The 12508-nt window shown below is 40.4% G+C and overlaps 1 protein-coding gene across 8 annotated transcripts in view; it reads right to left on the bottom strand.

The window, feature by feature from the left end:
• Positions 1–12508, bottom strand: part of ZNF804A (zinc finger protein 804A) — a 448502-nt gene that overhangs the window by 209931 nt on the left and 226063 nt on the right. For all 8 annotated transcript variants that reach the window (XM_072040465.1, XM_072040467.1, XM_072040466.1 and 5 more), the window contains one exon: positions 1038–1123. The gene's annotated coding sequence lies outside the window, so the exon portion shown is untranslated. The remainder of the gene's footprint in view (positions 1–1037; positions 1124–12508) is intronic.

Raw genomic sequence — 12508 nt, 5'->3', positions numbered from 1 at the left:
CGGACTGACATCTGCAAGCCAAGAGCCAAAGGGTTTGTATTCTGTTATGAACTCCCCAAACTAGCCCAATCCCCGGGAGCAACCTTTAGCTCAGCTATCCTGATCCATATAGGTTAGAAGAAGCACTCAGCTGAGTCACTTATAGCTACACAAGTTAGCTTTAGCTACACTTGAGATGTGGAAAATGATAGCAGGCACTGCTTTGCTCAAGGGATTAATGGTTTTCCACCAGGTATTGCCCTGTAAAAACACAGACCAGGCTGGAAACAGCTACTGCTACTGTGCAAAGTCTGCACAGAACAAATTGCTGCCACAGCCCTCGCTGCTCAGAGGGATCGTCTGCAAATCACAGTGAATAAAATGAGCTTTTCTTAATGCAGGCTACTTCATCATCTGTTTTACAAAGCAAATACCACAGCCTTCATGTTAAGCTTCACATAGTTCACCCCCTCTTTGCTGACAAAGAGAGACAAAGACAGGAGACATATTCACATTGAGATGCTGCAACAGAAGCAGATGGCCCAACTCTCCCAGGCTTTGGCATTTTTTCTCTTCTGATAACTTTGGTATTTTTGTCTCCCCCCCACCCTTTTTGGTGCCATCTGCACCCTCCTCTGTTTCTTTGGCTGCCATGTTATTTTCTTAGCTCAGCTTCCCTGGGAAGCAATGCTTGTGATGCCTTGGTCCTTATAAAAATTGAATGCCATGGGACAACGCAATCTGATGGAGGGACAGGACCCTCAATCATTAGACTCCTCTGAATTTCACTACATGACTCAGGGGTGTCCCATTACTGCTCCTACTACGGGAAGCCCCTCCGTGAGCCTGTTCACTTGCATGTAGGACACACGGGAAAAAGCCCAAAGGCAGTGCATCACACATGCTGCCGCTGCTGTGGTGAGGAACCAGCTACAAGAAATAGACCTTAGAAGACCCTGAGATCCTACCATATTCCAGTACTTCGCATATTTTGCAAATGTTTTAATACAGATTTATCCTCTCGATTTTCCCAGACATGCCTTTTTGGCAATGCTTACATGTTTATCCATCCACCACCAAGCCAGGCTAGATCTCCTCTGCCATGCAGCTGTTGATTCTCTCCTCCAAGGCCCCTTTTGCACATCTGCCAAGAACAAGAGGCAGGTGAGAAAACAAGCAGGAGACAAAGCAAAGGGAATTTTTCTCTTTGCTCTTGTCCAGCATGTATCACGAAAATAAAACCCATAAAACTTTTATTCCATTGCTTTAGACTGCCAGCCAGCACAGACCTCAGTGGACAGGCGCCTCTTTACATCGGTTCATGGTCTGGTAGCGAGACCGACTGCCATAAAACACACATCACTGAAAGTATGTTGCTTACTACCGATGACAGAGCTTTTATCAGAAAATATTCACTGGATTCATTTCCATCGTTCAAAATGCTTTGCACTTACCTACATTTTATAAACGAGCCCATATATTGAAATGAATACTCTATATTTAAATTTAGTTTCTATAAAGTTCTGCCTCCGTATGGATATTAGTGAGAACCAAGGATTGGCTCTGTTTGAACTCTCTAGCCCTTACACTCAGATTTAAATTAGTGTTTTGCTTTTAATTCTCACTGTGCTTTCACTGCTCTCAGGGAACAATAGGGAAGCCCTCTTGTAGTTAATTTACCACCTGAAGACACTAAATAAAAGTTGCAGGGCCTCATTTATTAAACCTCTCCATAAGATTGGAAACATTAGGCAACCAGTCAAGGCTGTGTTTTTATTCAATATTTCCATCAGGGAAATTAGAGCACTGCTCCAAACAAACACAAGGGAATCCAACAAACTCCTGCCCGCTGCTGATGATGCATGAGGGCTCAGGACCACGATAAAGGCTCTTCTGCTGTAAAAGTCAGAAGATGTGCACTGAATAAAGCTGGCTGACAGTGAGCTTTTTTAGTCTATGTGAGATTTGGACATTTGGAAATTTGGTTCTCAATTCATAACATAAAGCATTTTTAGATGTTGCACAAAACAGACGATCTGTAACACATTCCTGTTGGAAACGTTAACACACTCAGTTTCCAAAATGAACTTGCTACCCTAAACTTCAGCAGCTGCTGACAGAAACAAAAATATGTTAAAGTCAGTTTGAGCATAACCTGCACCTACAGAAGAAAGCAGCAAAACGAAGGGACTGAGGTAATAAAAATGTTTACTTCAAAGGTTTTACTCTGTGCGTGATTTGGCATAACATAACAGCATACCATAGGTTATCATTATGGCTGAATTGTATCATTGTAAATGAAATGCTGTTTTTACATTAGGATTTCTTTCCCCTAAAGAAGTTTCCTCCACTCTTCAAACTTTCTCATGAACTGAAAAGAGACATTTTGCAAAGGCACAGTTGCTATTGTTTATAAAACGTCAACGTTTCCTGTGAAGCACGCAGAGATTTGCCCAACATCTCTTTTTCTCAAACTGAGCATGAGAATTATTGCTGAGCTCCTGGTTCGATCATCTCATATTCATCTCTCTGACAGCATGGAAAACAGATTCAGAAGGAACAAGGATTTGCCTAGCTCACTGAAAGTACAGCAAGTGCTGAAGATCAAGTCGGCACGAATGTGCACACCAGTCCCAAGGTACCTTTCTTTAATAGCATTGGCAACTACATGTTGGTACATGCGTACATATGAAAATTTCTGCCAAGTATAACTTGAGATAAATGATGGTAAGCACATATCCCCTTTGACTGAAGGTCGGTATAATGCAACAAGGTAATTCTGCATATCTCACGGGGGTGAAAGACATGTGTAGAGAAACCAGGCTGGATCGGATCTGTTTGCTACACTGGCAGTGACCTAGCACCAGCATTATTTTGTCTTCAGACACACTCACATTTGTGGGAACACTGATGCAGGACGCTCCAGGTGTCCTGATATAGATATGTTTGGGTCTCTTCCAGCATGCTGTCCTGGTGTGTGAATAAAGGCAGCAAGCAGCCAAAGCAAGGCTGCCGGATGGGCACTCACAACTCTGAAGTCCAGCCGTAGAGGAGGACAGCTCGCCTCCGCCATGAGTTAATGGGTCACGGTTCTGCAGAGGCACTCAGCGTGCACCTGCATATAGCTAATGGGCACCAGGTGCAATGAAGATTTTATACCACAAACATATTCATATTGTGCTTAAAAAAACACACACATCTGAGATGGAGAGAAACATGCAGGAGAAACTCAGTGATGTGACCTTTCCTCCATAGCTTGACCTTATATTAAAAGATTTTAAAGCATTTTTCTGTACTAAATTAGGCAACTAGGCTGAAAGGCAACTTTCTCGGCTTCTGCACTAAGAAAATTGCTTTTGTTTTACATATGTACCACCCCATAAACAGGTATACTCATTCATGTAGATATGCTTATGCCATTAAAAAAAAAAAAAAAGGCACTGACTATAGAAATATTACCATGAAAACTGTTGAAATAAAAAGTCAAATCTGAACAATGGTATTTATACAAATTCTCATAAACTGACAAAGTGATAGGGATACAAACCTATATTCTGTTTGCCCCATAGCCCTGCCAATAAGACATCTACTATGAAAAACAAAAGCCATTTAGTAGAAGAGCTACAAGTAGGAAGGTGATCAGCTTAGCATTGGTTCTGTTAATAAAACGCAGCTAATACTATCCTCAAAACAATCTTATTAAAAACATGTCTCAACTTGAAAGGATAGTGAGACTATGCAGATGTTTATAAGCAGTCTGAAATACCAACATGGTCTTATTATAGTCACCATTTATTTTGTCATCACAGTTATATCTATGCTATTAGTGAACCCGCCCTCCTACGTTTGAGTTCATTTATTTATGGCCACTATTTGTTGTGCCAAATTTGAGTTTAGAACCTAATCCTAAAACAACTGTGAATGTAATTATTTTCATCCAAGCCCAGTAGGATTGCCTGGGGGCTTAGACACGTGTTGGAGAGATGCCCACTACCTTGTATTCCTCAGAGTAAAGACCACTGTTTTTGCTTGTTTGTAAGAAGTCCTAATGGATTACATCTCTCAGAAATTAAAAAGTAAAAAATATATGAATATTACTTCATCTTTTCACTTTCTGGAACAAAGAGAAATTAAACAAAGGATTACTTAATTAGAATAATGTATCCCATATATTTTATGAAAGCTAAACAAGCAAGCATTATGTACATTTTTATTTTTTTTTTTACTACCAGCAATAATAAATTTCTAAACTCTTTCAATAAATTAATGTTAATTTAGCTTTCCACAAACATGAGTGAAAAAGAAAAATTATCTTCATGAGAATAGAAACATCACAATCCAGTTTAGTAATACCAGCAATTTCATACTGATATGAATTTTGTTTAAAAGGTGACCTAGACAATGAAGCAAGTATAATTAAATTGGAAACAGCCAATTCAATAAAGTATTGATGTCAAAAGTAATAATAAGAGGAAATTTTAGTGCAGCACTCATCTGCAAAAAGGATTATTTTGGAATAATGATATACTTATGTAAATAATTTTGAAACATAAAATGCCTGACAATGGTTGATTGGAAAATAATATTAAAAAGTAGTTTTATTTTAGTAGATTACAAAACAAGTAAAAAGTGAAACAATATTGCTATCATTAAATGGCACTACTGGTAACAAAGAAAGCATATCGATTTGGATGAATTTTACAGATAATATGCTTTCTGGTATGAAATGGCCAAGTAGAGAAAAAGTTTCACCCAACTCAAGCATTAAAAAGAGTGCTTGTGTTAAAATTACATGTATATTATGTTTTCCGGAAAGGGCCAGTCATTGCACGGGTATTCAGTGAAAAATATCAACCACTGCCACTACCTACAAGAAGAGTGAGAGAAATCAGCTAGTGCACAAAGGTGCACCTCAACCCGCTAGCAATACAGAGGATAAGCCTCCCAACACACCTTTCTTTTGTTTCTGTAGAAAATCAAGGCAAGGTTGAATATAAACTCAGCATGAAATATTGATCCTCTGGTCCAGCATGCTTACTGGAACGAGGTCCGTATGGTAAGAGATCCCGTAGAGTACAGCAGAGATCACGCAGAGACAACTCTGGACAGTCTTTAACCATTGACGTGCAGTTGGCCTGTTCAGTGCACAATGCATTTTCAATAAATGGACTTCCCACTGATCCAAGATGGAGCAATATGCTCCCATTTGGCCTCCACAAATCTCATGCCATTCCAGTCCAAATACAAGATATGTGGCCTAGTCCTTTTTTGTTTGTTGTTTTTTTTTTTGTTTGTTTTTTAAAAAAGCTGATCTGAAATACAAATAAAAGTGAAAAACATCAAACCATCAAAATAAATTGCTGTCTTGCACAAACAGTTCTTCCAGAAAGAAAATTGTGAAACCACAAACAAGACCGACTTTTGTACTGTTGCTAATTGAGCAATAGTCTCACCTCTGAAGCTTATTCTGTTTTGAAACACTACCAACTGTTCTCCCTGAAAACAAAACGAGTTCCTCATAAACGTGAGCTCCTAGACGTGTCCATGTACATAGGAGAAGCATTAATGTAACACCATCTGTTTCTTCTTTCCAAGCACTTGCCATTTACTGCAGGAAGCATTTGGCTTTCCCCAACCACTGTCCTGCCCAGTCATCCCCTTCTCATCTGCTCCCGTGGGGAAGTTTCAGGTGGGACAGAAGCATCCTGCAGGCAGGTCCAGCCTTCTGGCCTCCAGCGGGACTTGGAGATCTTAATGCAGTTCTGGGAAGTGGTTGGAAATCACAGCAGCAACACCGTTGGGTGTTAGGTGGAAGAGTCAGAATAATAACATATTAATTACTCTCCTTCAGCTGTGAAACACTCTGGTAACCTGTTAGCTTGGCCCTCCTCTGGATCTCTAACAAATTTATAACCAAACTGATTCTCTGCAAGTTTTCCTTTTGGCTTTTGAAACAGTGTGTATTCTCAGATGACATTTCTATATCCTCCAGTTAACATCTTGCACAACTTCCTCAGCAGGTTCCTGCTCTCCATTTCTAGTTACTCTTTACCTTCACAACATGAAAGCAGGCAAAAGAGATTAAAAAGCAGAGAAAGGTGAAAAATCTATTTAAGAATAAGTAGCTATGTTATCTGGTGAGAAAGGTGTTACATACTTAACCTGCTCCAGGATGGGGACTTTTATGAAGTTATAGTCAAACAAATTGAAAACAAGGAATATTCTAACCAAGGATCAATATAAATTAGGGAAGGCAGATTAAAGAACTAACCACAGTCTAAGTTGTGGCTTCTCAATTTGAATGGTGGACACCTTATAGTAGGCACAAGACCCACAAAGAAAGGGGATCATTTCTTGTTTAAAAAAGATGAAGAGTGAGACTAATCAAGTTAAGACCACAACACCCATCATTGCTCAACACTTCAGCTTTGGAGAATTATCATCCTGACACCCAGGCCCAAGCACTTGCTATCAGTTTGCTGCTGATCAGAAACGCTCTGCACCGCTCTGTGCGAGATGGAGCTGGGTTTCAGCTTGCAGATCGTAAGCAATAATGCCATCTCGGTTTTGATGCCTGGCATCGCGAGCCATGAAATAAGAGGAAGAAATAACACAGCTTGATTTTCAGTTCCCACGCTGAGCTGAAATGCTGCCAGTTAGAAAAGCATTGATTGACTTGTCATCTGAGCAAATTTGATCTGGAAGTCCTAGAGAACGAAAAATATGGAACCCCACAATGTCATTTTTCCAGAGTCACTTTTCTGACTATAACCACACGTTAATTTGTCAGTCAGAGTCTCTCAGGCCCACATAGATCTCGTTTCCCTGGAGACAAGTCTTTTAAATAGAGGTTCAAAACACCAACCAGATTGGGAGTGGAATTCAATTAAAGAAAACCCATCTTGTTGCTTTAGGGGTCTGTCCTGGTAATAGCTTCAGGAACATGCATTTCCCTAGTTGCATGTCTGGGCTTTTTCATTTACTATTTCTCATGCGCTTGCTTCTTTATGACAGGTATGGATAATCAATTAAATATTACCTGATAATCTAATTATACTAATGTTTGCTGTTTTTAAATATTGGATAATAACATGGATTAGTGCTATTTTTCAACCTTTATGTAATTTAAAGCATCCACTAACTCATTTTTTGATAATTTATTGACAACAGTTTTATTCATATAATGTTGTTTCTGCCATTTGATTTGAATGAGAAACTTTTAGATGACAAAATTAAATTGGTAATCTTAACCATATACCTTTAGATTAAACCCTGCTGAACGATACCGTTGGACTAAATGATTTACTTTCGTGAATACTTTGAAATGGGAATTTTGAGAAAATGGGAGATTTCCTATGTGATGTATATGAACGCAATTCCCTGTCTGCAAACATATCATCTCACCCAACCACCTCTTTAAAGAGAATCTTTTTTAGGGAAGAAAAATGGATATGAGTATGCCTGAAATTTGGAATTTGCAGCGACAGTAATAAAAACTGATTTTTTCCACTTTCTGTCAGCTGTGTAGCAGTCATGTTGGCAGTTACTGATGGAAAAAAAAAAAAAAAAACAACCCACCAGTAAATCACTTCCAAGCACTATTAAAGCAATGATAGACACTTTCTAAAAGCTGAACTTTGATAGCCACAAAAACAAGTGCAATTAAACGTCCATTTTCTTTCTTTTTCATACTCAAGCACAATTTTTTCCTTTAACTGTAAAATCAGCAAACTAAATTTGGTGCTGATTTCCCAAACAGATTTACAATAGACTCATTCTACCCATCCCAAAGAATAATGAAATAGAAAAAAATAAAAAAAAAAAAAATCTGAAAAAAAAACAAGGAAGCCTAACCACTCTCTAACCTTGCCATGGCATTTGTTGAGGGCATGTAGGAAGTTCTATGCTCACACACTGGGAAAAAATTGAACTTTCTTGCCTGTGTTCACATCAAAGCTTAAAATCAGGTCTCCTTATTGCTGAATGCGAACTTATTTGCACAAAGTTGATTGGGAACTAGATAAGAACATGAGTAAGTTTATGCAATTCAGTTGTGTAACCCACTTCATATACATCCTTCCAATCTTGCCAAATCTACCATGTCTTAGGGTTGTAAACAACTGGCACTGTTTGCCACATCGCTTTGTTGCACATTCATGTCAAAAACTCATTATTCTCACTGACAAGAAATGGGTCTAACGTGGCATCAGATATGTAGAGGATTGCCCTCCATTGCACAGCACTAAAAGCAAGAAATAACTTCACCTTTGGGCTGACACCTGCAGCGGATACTGATCAATATAGATGACAGCCTATCACTGCAAAATTAGTGGAATGTCAACTATTTCTTCTGGCTGTATCGTAGCAGATCACAAACCGAGGAAGCATACTACCTTATACGCTTTTAAATAGTAGAAGTAGTCAGATCAAGTCACATCAGATGACATGATTAACGTCAGAGCTTATGGAAAGATGGGACATAAGCATCTATAAATGAGTGGTTTCCTTAAAAGTTGTTTTCAGGTTAATAGAAAAACATTAATACATAATATATATATTATGTATATATATTGATATATATATATCAAACAAGGTTTTTGAAGAACATTTAGAGCACTGAACTGTTAAAACTTTGTACTGTACGTAGCACAATGCAAGGTGATACAGATAACGATTTATGCATTGTTCAGTTTGCATTACTGAAGTAAAGCATTTGATCCCCTACAGTTAAGAATACTTGGTGTTACTTAAACAATACTGAGAAGAGAGTAGAATTACGACAATAGCTTTCTACTAGACATTTAGTAGGGAACAATGTATATAGAGCAAATATTTTGTGTCTAGGAATTGCAAGACCATTAACACATTTACAGCTTCAACACAAGCCGTATAAGTTCACCCACACTTCGTAGCTGAAAGTTTGTTAAATATAACATCAGTAGATAGGATCTGACCTCACAATTTTAAAATATTCTAATTATTTTTATATGAATGCTGATCTCCAGAAACAGCACTTTTATCATGAAATTAGTTCTCCTATTTTTATCATACAAAAGTGTACTAAATTATTCATGAAAATGTTAAGCTTACTTCAAAGTATTTTGAGAGGGTGTTTGTGCTTTGTTTTTAATTGAATATAAAGCATATAACATATCCATTATGATTAAGATCTTACAGCTTTTCCAATGAGAGCAATGGTGAGCTATGCAGTAAACAATGGGGAAGACAACTAAAACTAGCGGGACCTTATTTAACATGAAGCAAGAAACTGGATGCTGTGACAGAACATAAAGGGGTTTCCAGAAAGCATCCTCCATCAATATTGGTTTGAACCCCATGTAGACAGGCTTCCTTCTTTATAAAGTCTGCTTATTCCTATTTCTCCTAAAACAAAAGCACAAGAAGAGCATGAGAAGATGGCAGGTCCTTACTAAAAGGGCCTACAAATAAAAACGCTGAACCTTAAAATCACTAAGTAAAACCAGTATTTATTTCCCGAGACTTTCCCCAGACTACGTTCACTCCCTTTGCATAGCCTTTACCTTACCTACATCTGCACTTTTATTACTGTATTGGGTTTACATTGCAACATTTTGGTAGCAGAGGAATGAAGGGGTTGCCTCTCTGAGAAGAGTCCAGAACCTGCTCCGTGTTAGATAAGGGCCAGTTTTAGCCAGCTCCAAAGGGACTCACTGCTGCCCAGAGCCAAGCCAGTAAGAGATGTTGTTTGCACCTCTGTGAGAGCAGAATTAAGAAAGAAGAAAGAAAAAAAAAAAAAAATCACAGAATCATGTGGTTTGGAAGAGACCTCCAAGATCACCAAGTCCAACCTCTGACCTAACACTAACCAGTCCGCCACTAAACCATATCCCTAAGCTCTACATCTAAACGTCTTTTAAAGACCTCCAGGGATGGTGACTCCACCACCTCCCTGGGCAGCCTGTTCCAATGCCTCACAACCCTCTCGGTAAAGAAGTTCTTCCTAATATCCAACCTAAAACTCCCCTGGCCCAACCTTAGCCCATTCCCCCTCGTCCTGTCACCAGGCACGTGGGAGAATAGACCAACCCCCACCTCACTGCAGCCTCCTTTGAGGTATCTGTAAAGAGCGATAAGGTCGCCCCTGAGCCTCCTCTTCTCCAGGCTGAACAAGCCCAGCTCCCTCAGCCGCTCCTCGTAGGACTTGTTCTCCAGACCCCTCACCAGCTTCATCGCCCTTCTCTGGACCCGCTCGAGCACCTCGATGTCCTTCTTGTAGCAAGGGGCCCAAAACTGAACACAGTACTCGAGGTGCGGCCTCACCAGAGCCGAGTACAGGGGGACCATCACCTCCCTAGCCCTGCTGGTCACAGTGTTTCTGATACAAGCCAGGATGCCGTTGGCCTTCTTGGCCACCTGAGCACACTGCTGGCTCATATTCAGCCGACTATCAACCATCACTCCCAGGTCCTTCTCTGCTAGGCATAACATCAGCTGGGAGAGTAAGGAGTGAGAAGCAGGCCTGCATACACCCAGGCCTGTGCAGGAGGGCAGGAGGTGCTCCAGGCAGGCAGCAGCAGTTCCCCTGGAGCCTGTGGAGAGGCCCCTGGTGGAGCAGGCTGTCCGCCTGCAGCCCATGGGTGCCACATGGAGCAGATCTCCACGCTGCAGCCTGTGGAGAGCTGACAGAGCAGACCTTAGGCCAGAGATGCAGCCTGTGGAGAGGAGCCCACGCAGGAGCTGGGGGTCTACGGAGGAGCTGCTGCCCTTGGGGGACCCGTGCTGGAGCAGTTTGCTCCTGGGGGATGGACCCAGTGGGACGGAGCCGTGTGGGAGCAGTTCCTGAAGAGCTGTAGCCTGTGGGCAGCCCCCACAGGCTCAGTTCGGGAAGGACGGCATCCTGTGGGAGGGACCCCGTGGGGAGAGGGACCATGAAGAGGCGGCAGAGATAAGGCCGCAGGGACTGACCACAGCCCCTATTCCCCTGCGCTGCTCTGGGGAAAGACGTAGAAGAGAGTGGATGGGGGGGAGGTGTTTTTAGTTTCATTGCTTGTTTGGGTTTTAGTTTCTCACTGCTCTGGCTAGTTAGTCATAGGTAATAAATTTCCCCCTTTCCCTTTGAGGATGGGGAGTGGGAGAGCGGTTGTGGTAGAGTTCAGCTGCCCAGCTGAGTAAAACCACCACAGTTATGCTACCAGAAAAGCAGAAATGTGGTTAAGCATCAGTGTTCATACTTGGTTCCAGAAATCCAAGCTCACATCTGGTGGGCTTACGTAACGTGATAATTAATTAAAACAGTTGTAAGTTACCATCCTTTGGAGCACACTGATTAACATAGTGGGATCATGCTTTGTAATGCACTGGGTCCATAAACAAGGAATCAAGCATAGAAGAAAAATATTTTCAGAACAAATCACAGTTGAAGAGCACTACATTGTTTTCCCTTTAAGTAACATTTATATATAACCAGATAATAACAATTATTTATTTTATCCTTCTAATGTAAAACTGCAAGGATATTATTTAAGTTACATATATTTTTTACAGACAAAGGCTACATCCCATTCAGCTGCAGAAACGGTGCTGAAAAAGAAGAAGGAAAGGGCATCCCCAGGACGTTCCTCCAACAGGCAGGCTAGAAGTCGAACTGGAAATGTTCTACAAATAACTCCAGTGAGGTTTCATGTACAGTCTTCACCTCACAAGTTTAGTGCTTCTGCACCAAGATACAGAAATCTATTCCACTGTCCCTTATTCTCTAAAATTTAACATGGCCCTGCCACTCAGTTGTAGCTCACTGAAACAACCATTAGAGCTGAGGTAGCACCAGCATCCTTCCTCCAGCTGAGGAGCACAAGAAGCTGTTGAAAGAAGCGTTCTCCCCCCAGCAGAAATTCCTTTTGCAGTACATTTATTCATTCTAGTAAGACACCAACGAGATGGGCAGTATATTACAGAGCTACAAAAAGAAGTGATCTGCCTTAATAGCTAAGAAATTCGTGATCCCAAAAATATGCCTGTTTTTCTTAATCCCTAATTAAGACATTTATCTAAACTCTATGGATCAAAAATCATTGTTGTGCTCTATTTAGAAAGAAATGCTCAGTTATCTCACTTCCAAAAACTGATGGAAAAAAATGTAAAACATTTAGTATTAACAACAGCATCAATCACTTACAATAACAAAAATTATTAAAATGTACCAAAAGCAGTGCCAAAAAGAACCTTTCTTGTGATATTATTTGGAAATAGAAAACATTCCTTCTAATCCATAAAGATCGATATTCCACTGGGTGAAGAACAACGTTAATTAATACTTCCCATTTTGGACGATCTTTGCCAACCTGAACATCAGTGAGATTAAATTCTCACCTCCACTGACATCTAAAATTTATGCCAGCCACCTTCTGTCATGATCTTTAAGCTGTTGAACAAACACGTCCCAGCAAATTCCCAAGAGGCTTTCCTTCAGGAAAAGATAATCTTTTATCAAAAGATGACTACAATGGGTTTGGGGGAAGGGATATTTCTTAACATTTCTGCCCCTTCC

This window comes from Anas platyrhynchos, chromosome 7, assembly GCF_047663525.1.
Source record: "Anas platyrhynchos isolate ZD024472 breed Pekin duck chromosome 7, IASCAAS_PekinDuck_T2T, whole genome shotgun sequence".
Taxonomy (NCBI): Eukaryota; Metazoa; Chordata; class Aves; order Anseriformes; family Anatidae; genus Anas; species Anas platyrhynchos.
Note: the sequence above shows the minus strand (reverse complement) of the source record. Positions and strands in the feature narration are given on the sequence as shown.